This window comes from Dromaius novaehollandiae, chromosome 5 (genome assembly GCF_036370855.1).
Source record: "Dromaius novaehollandiae isolate bDroNov1 chromosome 5, bDroNov1.hap1, whole genome shotgun sequence".
Classification (NCBI taxonomy): Eukaryota; Metazoa; Chordata; class Aves; order Casuariiformes; family Dromaiidae; genus Dromaius; species Dromaius novaehollandiae.
In genome coordinates this window covers 20,636,897-20,645,876 of record NC_088102.1, presented here as the reverse complement: position 1 = coordinate 20,645,876, position 8,980 = coordinate 20,636,897, and the positions used below count along the sequence as shown (strand labels likewise).

Below are 8,980 nucleotides of genomic sequence, written 5' to 3'. Positions count from 1 at the left end.
AAACAGTCTGCAGAACTATAGTCATTAAGTTGTTAATTATGACATCTGAATTAACATTTTTTTAAATAAAACCAGCCTGGCTAGTTCAAAAACTCTAGTGGACTCCCATGGCCCTTCTTTGCAAGGTGAGGCTGGTGCTCTCATGGCATGCAGGTATTTGATTTCCCTGGACATCCGCTGTAGCTGTGCCAAGACAGTCATTTTGAAAGTTTTACGTTGAATAATGGCTGCTATTATTCACTGAAAGAGGCTCAGATGCACCAGCATTTCTATCAGCCTCTTGGAAGAATAGATCTGCAGAGCTCAGGAAACTCATTAAATACAAGGAAAAATATAAAAATCATAGAAAAAAACCTTCTGTTCAAAATGTCAGAGAAGTAGAGAGTTTTCTCACACCTCTCCTTAGTAGCCTACTAACTGGAAGGGTACGTTAGCAAAGGCAGAGCTTCCTCCGCACCAAAAGTCAGACCTCTTTCCAATTCATTATATAACATTTACAAATTTAATTAAGTAATGATTGAAAAGCAGTGAACAAACTGTATTACCAGTCACACTCAGGGTAACAGCTGGATGCACATCCTATTGTTTCTTTGCAAACTCAGGATTTAAAAAATATCCATATTGAAATTCAACTGTTTTTCCTCTAACTAATCACTAGTCTCCACCAAAGCCCACTTCTGGAAATACTGTAGATATGCTTAATTTAGTTAGTTGCTGGGGACTTTTCTCATCTACCTTCTAGAATAAAACAAGTTAGAAGTAGTAACTATGATGTAAGTACTTTGCTGCAGATTAAACATGCAAATACCAAATTCTTGCAGCAGGTAATTCTAAAATGATAAGTCCAAACAAAATGTGATACTCATATTACCCAATGCACAAAAAGTTATAAACAGCTATAAGCAATTTCTAATTCCCAGGAAAGGTCTCTCATGTATTATACTCCAGGGTCTTAAATTCAAGCTTCCTCTAATTATTTAAAAAACCCACACATTGCTTCCAATGCAAATTAAGCATAGAAATGCTCATCTTGCTGAAGCCTCTACAGAAGGACAAGGTCCTGTTTAAGTTACAGTCTTTTTATTGCATATCACAATGGTATCGCTCTTTAATACTGTTTTATGAGTCTAAGAAAATACTAGCCCATTAGTAGTGACAGCTGTCTCTGTACAGCTGCTACATGAAGTGAGAAATACTCATCTTTGTGGTTTCGCTCTTTATTATTTTACCATTATGAATGGCTTTTGGTATGGATTAAAGTTTTTGCAGTGGCAATGTGATCAACAACACCAAGGCTTTGAAGGCAATGAGCAGACATATTCCCAACCGTTTTTCAGGAGGAATGTATCGCGATTCGAGACTGTTTGCACGTACCGGCACCATGGTTATTAGCTAGTCTCATGCATACAGCACGGGGATGGCAACTAACAGCATTCTTGTCCAAAAATAGCCTGTAACTTCGTGACCAAAAGGAAGAACTCCTTTAATTATCCTCAGAAGGAACGAATGTGCTTTACATCTGAGAAGTCTATGCACAAGGTCTCTCTGAGAGAAAATCAGAGATATGCAGATGGGCAGTCAGATACACACAGCATTGGTTAGCTTTCTGTTTACTTCAGTGTCAGCAAGCAGCCCCTCTGACTTGAACAGAGATTGATACACAGTCGATAGCCTTATTTTATAGCAAAATTTCTCCATTTACCATCTCCTGATTAATTTATGCTCATATCAAGATAAGCTTTGCAGTTCCCTGAACCATGTCTTTTTCATAGGACTGCTTATTTTGCCTGCAGGTTTGACCAGAGCACAGCAAGGAGCCTGGGGAACTGCCTGGGAGCTCGTGCTTCTGGGGCTCCTATGGGTCTGCCCTGGCCAACTCGCCCCTTCATCGAATGACTGTGCACCGGCTGACCTCTGGTCATTAGCTGTGTACCGGCTTTTACTCCCTGATTTCCACACAGCTTTCCCTTCTTTCACAGGAGAAGTGGGCAGGCTTGGCAATATCGACTGGAAGGGGTGGGGAACTGGGCAAGTCTATAGATCAGTCCTAGAGAAGTAGGCAAGACAGTGAACAGTGCTTTGTCCTTTCTAAACTCAAGCTCTCTCGCTTTTTCATTCATTCTCAAGTCATAATAAACCACACGTACACAAGATTTTTAGAAGGCCTTCTCCTCTACTGCTCTATGCTTTTCACTATATTGTGACCTAGATCCTGTACTGTCAGGACCAGATGTTCCCAACATTAGGTTATAATAAACTATACAGAAAAAAACCCCACGGTTTACCTTTGGCAACACTTCTCTACTAGAGAACACCATCAACACCTGTAGACAGATACAGATAATAAAATATACACGAGGTTAGGATCACATACTGCACAGTTGGTTAAATATCTTGGGGAGCTGCAAGAAGACATTTCTGTCTGTTTTTCTTCTACTCTTCAATTGTTAGGAAAACTTCCCTAAAAATATAGAAAATAACATTTGTCTTTAAAACACAATACTTAGACATTCTCCTGACAAACACTGATAGCTTAAATTCCTCTGTACTTTCCCATTACCAAAAAGGCTCCTGTTTTTTTAAAGCATCCGAATTCATATGCTAACATCACAGTAAATAACATCCACATGAGAAGCCAAATGGGTTCACTACTTGAACATGGCTAACTGGCTCAGAAATATATTTTGCCAAGAATACCTGTAAGTGCAGATTTATCTATTGTTACTCCCCCGTGAAGATTGTCTCATGTCATCATTCAAAGTCCTAATGCACTGAGCTCCCACTTTGTCTGAGGATGTGTCTGGCCTTGACCAATGGTATTTTAATTACTTTTTTTTTTTAAACAGGGAGAGATTTTATGACTGAGGAAGAGGAAGAGGAACAAGGAGACAACTAGGTCTGGAGGTCTGTATATACCAGACTGGATCAGTATTATGGCAGGTGATTTTGGGGTTCAACTTCTATATCATGTTCCTTTCTACCCAGCTTCAAGTAACTCTTGAAAATTTCTTAATGATGCCCTACGAGAAGAACTCTCCAGAATTCAGCAGGTCTGTTAAACTTATAAAAATAAGTGAGCAGGCACCAAGATATGGAACAGCCTGGAGGACTGACTAGGAGGATGATAGCTTTGTCATGCACAGGGAATTTCTTATTGCTTTAGCAACCAGAAGAATAGAATTAAAAGGGCACTGTCTGACTAAAAATAGTATCTTTAGAAAACAAACACATTTTTTTTGTAGCTGTTATTATTAACACCTGAGTTTATTAAGAGTACACATGTTCATTATTCATTGAAGACCTTCATTGCTGCATTCATGGCAGCTGAAGAAAACAATGCCACTAATTTCACTTTTTGGCCTTACCTCATGGGCACAAATCTGCAGTCATTGAGCTTTGAATATTTAGGAATGAGCCCTGAAACACAAGTCAGGACTTCTCCGGTTCTTTTCTGATTAAAGCAATGGAAACATTCTCTATTAATCTTAGATTTTAAATGTGTGTGGAGTTTGGTGGGAGGGAGGTTGTTTGGCTTGTTTTTCACAAGTGCACGATGATTTGGCAGCATCTGTACAACAGTAAAGCATGTGCAATATTGAAAGAGTATCTATTTCATTTTTCTCTCTCTGATGCCTCTGATGGCTAAATCAGTTTCACAGTCATTCACTTTGATTCCCAGTGTCAGAAATTATATCACACTGCAATAAAATAGGCTTAGATATGTCAATTCTTGTTACATATCTGGAAAGAAAAATCAGTATACCCGTGAAGAAAACAGATTCTTCTTGTGTAAGGCCTCCTACTGTTGAACCGAGCAGGATGGGTATATATTTCCTGGAAAAAGCATAACAAGGAGACAAATCTCCAAGATGAACTCAGGCTGCCTGGCAGTCATGGCAGACATCTGTCCCTGCAGACACTGCGGTAATGCTCAGGGGCTCTGCTAGCAGTCCGAAACGAAAACGTCGACCGTTAGCATCGTCAGGGCCCTCAGCACAGGTCAGAGAAACGAAATGTAGAGACATTTTCTAATCACGGCACCAACGGCCGTGTCACCGGACCTCGTGAAGGTCACCTCAGCTTTCCAGAGCAAAGCTTTGACACGTTTCTCGGTGGCAGTAAAAAAAGCTGTTACGGATATAGCTTTAACAGTCAATGGAGAGCAGAGACCTTTGACTGCGTCACTTGTAGAGGACAGAAGAGGTGTTTTGGTCAGTCCTAGGTTGGGATCAGGGAATGGTATATGGGTATCTCATGGGGGATGGAGATGGCGGTGAGGAAGAGCTCGGGGAAGGCCTGGTGCATCCCCAACTGTCCGCTCCCGCACCCGTATGTGTCGGGGCAGCTGGAAGCGGTGCTAATTGCTCTTCCACCACTGTGCAGTGCTAACGGACGGACAGACAGACAGAGGGGCACGGCGTGGGGCCACGGCGGGCTCAGCCACTGCCCCCTGAGCCCCTGCAGATCTCCGTGGGGTCAGTGGGAGCAACGAGTGCCTCGCTCTGCCATGCGGAACAACTGCAAAAGACTGCTCTTTTTTAAAAAAAATATGCCCTTTTTAATCATAAAGATACAGCTCTGAGAAATGAAAATTTAATCACACCAGTAGAAAACTCAAAATTTTAGGAAGCAGGTGATGAAGGTAATAAATAAACTTCTTTCACTGCCCATGCAGTATCCGTAGCTACATGGAGGGCCAAGGCCTCCCAGGCAGAAGCAGCGGGGGAAGGCTTCGCACGGGGTCCCCGCACTACAGCGGCCACGTTTGTCATCACCGTGTCTGCTGGCGACGGCCGTGCCCGTTGTAGCCCCACCGCTATGGTGCTTGCGGATGAAACGATCTTGGATAACAGTTCTCCAAAGCGAAGCAACATGGGCAGCCCCTTGTCCCTGCACCCACCCTTGCTTCCCCTGCTTTCCGGCTGTTACAGGAGATTCAGCCCATTTGGGGCCCATTTTTGAGGTGCTCTGTGACAGTGTCCCCAAAGTACCTGAGTTCCCCGTATAGCTACCGGTGAGCGTAGATGTCTTTGAATACGTCCAGAACTGCTCCACATAAGCTTAGACACCGAAGTCTGATGAGCAGGCTCTCCCTCTGGAGGCTTTCAAGAGCATCTACCTCTCTTCACTGATTATATAACAACATGTTATGTACAGGAAAAAAAACAGGATTCGTTTAGTAGATGCCTAAAATGGAAGCATAATTTAAATGCTAACATTAGGTGGCTTAGCTCCCACTCACACTTCCAAACTGCTATAAAGGCACATGTATCAACCTGTCAGTGTTTTAAAAAAGCCTCCATGGTAGTTTACATATATAGCTACAGCAAACAGGAACAGACATACCCTACTGCTATAAAATCGATTGGACGTGCCGAACATAGCAGGCAAGCATCACATGTAGGATCCTGCCTTCCACGATTAAAACACCATAGCCCTGTCGCTGGGAGTCAGACATTGATCATGCTGGAGCCCATGTGGCAGGGGCAGTTTCTGCATATTCAGTTATGTTTTCAGTTACGCTTAGACTAAACAAATTACACAGCCTTTTATGAGCACGAGCATGACTGCTTGGTAAGACGGTCTGTGCAAGCGGCACACCAGAGATCTGCTAAGGCTCCGATCAGGCACGGCAGAGCCCCACTCCCCTTCCGCAGAGAGACTGTAGCCATGTTGTGCCAAGGCCATTTCTCTGGCCAGTCCCTGGAGAAAGCAGAGCCTCTCACGGGACAGCTTTTGTCCCCACCTCCAAGGATCTCCTTCAAAGACTTTGGGATGACTACTGAACCAAGGAGGACCTGGTTTATGTTAGTCAACCGGTAACACTGCGGTTAGGACAAAGTGCTATTTTCCCGGACAAGATGGGGAACCAACACTGCAAACAGGTCACTCCAAGCAAACTGCGCAACAACCCCAAAATGCAGCAAGTTCAAGTGCTCTTAGGACTTGTTGGGCCTCATAGTATAGGATGAATCCTGCCCCAAGGATGCCCCCTGTCCATCGTCTGGTCCTTTCATCACAGCAATGGCAACTCCTACAACCCTGTGCGTCGCCACAGCCTCGATCTGCTCTCAGCAGAGGAAGGACCCTGGAGGGAGGCTGTCGTGCCACGTACCAGCCGGAGCGGTTCAGAGCTGGCTGCAGTGCCCCACATCTCCCCTCGACATGGCGCCTGCTGCGGCCTCCACCAGTCACGCGCGTTTTCAACAACTATACCGCGGTTTGAGACGCTTGCAACACGCGCACTGCAGGTGTTGGCCTTTCCCCTTGCCAAAACATATATATTAAATTTCCTGCTTGATGTTGGTAACGACTGATGTGATGTTTGCAATGCCAGACACTGAATGCCTTGCTCACAGTTTTTCTCTTAAAAAAAATAATGCATATTTTTAAAGTGTGGTGCTCAAGAGAATTTGTGCTGAGCTTTTTCGCTCTTTCTATAACCCAAAAGCAAAAAAAAAAAAAAAAAAAAAAAGAAAAAAAGCAGGTCAAAGAATTATTACACTTCCTCTGTCCAGCCTCTGGCACAGAAATAAAAACAGCCGCTCTGCTTGCCTGACAAGCTGTGAAGAGTCAGATAATCCTGTCCAGTTTACTTGCCAGTCAGGGACAATTTGTTCCTTTTAAACCCCTTAACAGCATTTTGCCAGAGCACCCATCAAAGGAATTGTGATGTGAGCTGCACACACACCCATTTGGTCATCCCCACGCTGCTTTCCAAAGAGGGTGTTGGCCCCCCCCACGCCCTGCCTGTGCAGAATGAAGCCACAAGTTAATTAGGCGAGCAGCACTATCCTTAATCCTCGGATTTCATCAAAACTGTTTCCCAAATGAGTCCCTTAATAGCAGAAGCCACGCCGCCTGCACGCAAGCTCTGCGCCTACGGCCAGAACAGCTTGAACCTACCGCGAGCCCAAAATTACGCCCATTGCCATGCACCGAGCGGGCCACTAAGAGACAAGCGATTAAAAGAACGCTGAGGCCCCAGCGAGGATCGAACTCGCGACCCCTGGTTTACAAGACCAGTGCTCTAACCACTGAGCTATGGAGCCGCCACTACAAGCTCCTGCGAGGTCTCCCTAAGCCGCCGTGCCCGCCCGAGCCCGCCCCGCCGCCAGCAGCGCCGCGGCCGCCCCGCCGCCCCGCTCGGGCTGCAGCGGGAAGGGGCTGGGCTGCGCGGCCGCCGCCGCCGGGAGGAAGAGCCCGCAGCCCGCCGGCGCCGCCGGGTGCGGGGCCGAGGGCAGCCAGCGCCACTCCGAGCCCGGCCGAAACCCGGCGGCTCCCCGCCCGCCGCGGCGGCGGAGCGCAGCCCCCGCCAGCCCCCGGCCCCGGCCCCGCCGCCCGCCCGCCCGCGCCGCCAGGGGCCGCTGCCGCCACGCCGGCGCGGCCTGCCACCGCCTCGGCGGGGCCCAGGCCCGGCTCGGCTCGGCCCGGCCTTGCCCGGCCGCCACCTCTCCAGGGCACTGGACATTTAAATATGCGATTTCTCCGCGGAGAGGCAGCCGGTCAGCGGGGTTGCTCACATCAGCCCCGACGTTAGTTTGTTTGGAACAAGTGACACCAGTAAAACGTGAAATTAAACTCTGAACAACTGCTGCCGGCCCGCGGAGGACAGAGCTGCTCGGGGCAGCTGAACCGCATAGCCACACGGGCGGCAGCGCAATGGGGGCAGGTCCGTTTTCGTCACTGAATTATGTCCACGACAGGGGTATGAATTCAGATTGCTGTGAGGAAATTCAGTAAAGTGTATAAATCCGTTAAGAGTTTCCTCTTAATTCGATATCAACTTCGGAAATAACATGAACCTCTAAACCATTTCTAGTGATTATTAAAAAGAAATTCCTGTTAAAATTACAGATCTGTTAACCAGACCTTATTTGCTGTGTTGTGCGTGTGGTTTCTTTCTCTTGCTGGGGACAGGCCTCTTCTCTGCATGAGACGTGGTAATCAGCCAGGCCGTGCAGCCTTGCTGATGCTAAAAACGAATCTGGCCAGCTTTAACGCTTCTTTAGCTGGGGGGGATCTCAGCAGGAAAAGTTGTAGCAGACGTGTGTGTGTGTGCAGCGCACATGCACGCGCATGTATAATGCATTGGAGGTTTAAGAGAGCAATATTATAGAAAACACAAACAGTATGGATTATTCATTACGAGGATAATATTGACATGATTAGTTGTTTACACACTGGAAAACACAAAAGATGGCCATAACCTTTTAGAGCATTTTGCAGCTTTCTCCTGCGTGTCCCTTTCCACGCTCAGCCTGAGTTGCCACATGCCCATCTCCGTGAGATCAAGGAGAGTCAGCAGAATCTACCGTCTAGGTGCACCAATGCCTGAAAACTCTGTAACATATTTAAGTATTATTAAAAAATAAATAAAATCTGTTGTGTTTTGCTGCTGCTGCACATTGCTATCAAGACAGAACAACAACAACAAAATTCAGCGAGGTTTATAAAGTCCTAATGGGGATAGACCCCGCTAATGCCAGGACAAGAGCTGCTCCTGGTTCCAGCTAAAGGACAAAGGCAGCCTTGGAACCTGAGTAATTGTCCCAGATTTAGTATTTAAAACCCTTCCGCCCTTAAGAAAGACAGTCTGCAAGAACTAACGGGCACTTCCACCACTTAAGTTGACCTGGGAAAAGCAGACAATTGCACGCTGAAATAAGCAACGCAGAACGCAACTGGTGCTTTCTTTAGGGCATAGAAGAGTGGAGAATCACAAAGATATGACTGTACAAAACCTGTGTAAAAGCTGGCAGCCCGGCTGAGGTGGCTGGCCTTTAGGTTTTCACTTCAACAGTGACTGACTGCTGGAGTGAAAGATAGTCAACCTTCTCTCAAACACCCCAAAAAACGTGTCAGCTATGATACTTGGAGAGAACAAAACTGAAAGTGGCAGCACATATCAGTTAGAGGAGTGAAATTTTTTCTGCATTCTTCAAAGGGAGTATTGTCAAGAGAAAACGCAATGATAATT

The 8,980-nt window shown here is 46.2% G+C and overlaps 1 non-coding gene across 1 annotated transcript; it reads right to left on the bottom strand.

Annotated features, from left to right (window-relative positions):
* Window positions 1–6,979: 6,979 nt before the first annotated feature.
* Window positions 6,980–7,052, bottom strand: TRNAT-UGU (transfer RNA threonine (anticodon UGU)). The gene has a single exon. It is a non-coding gene; the product is annotated as a tRNA-Thr (tRNA).
* Between the last annotated feature and the right edge of the window lie 1,928 nt (window positions 7,053–8,980).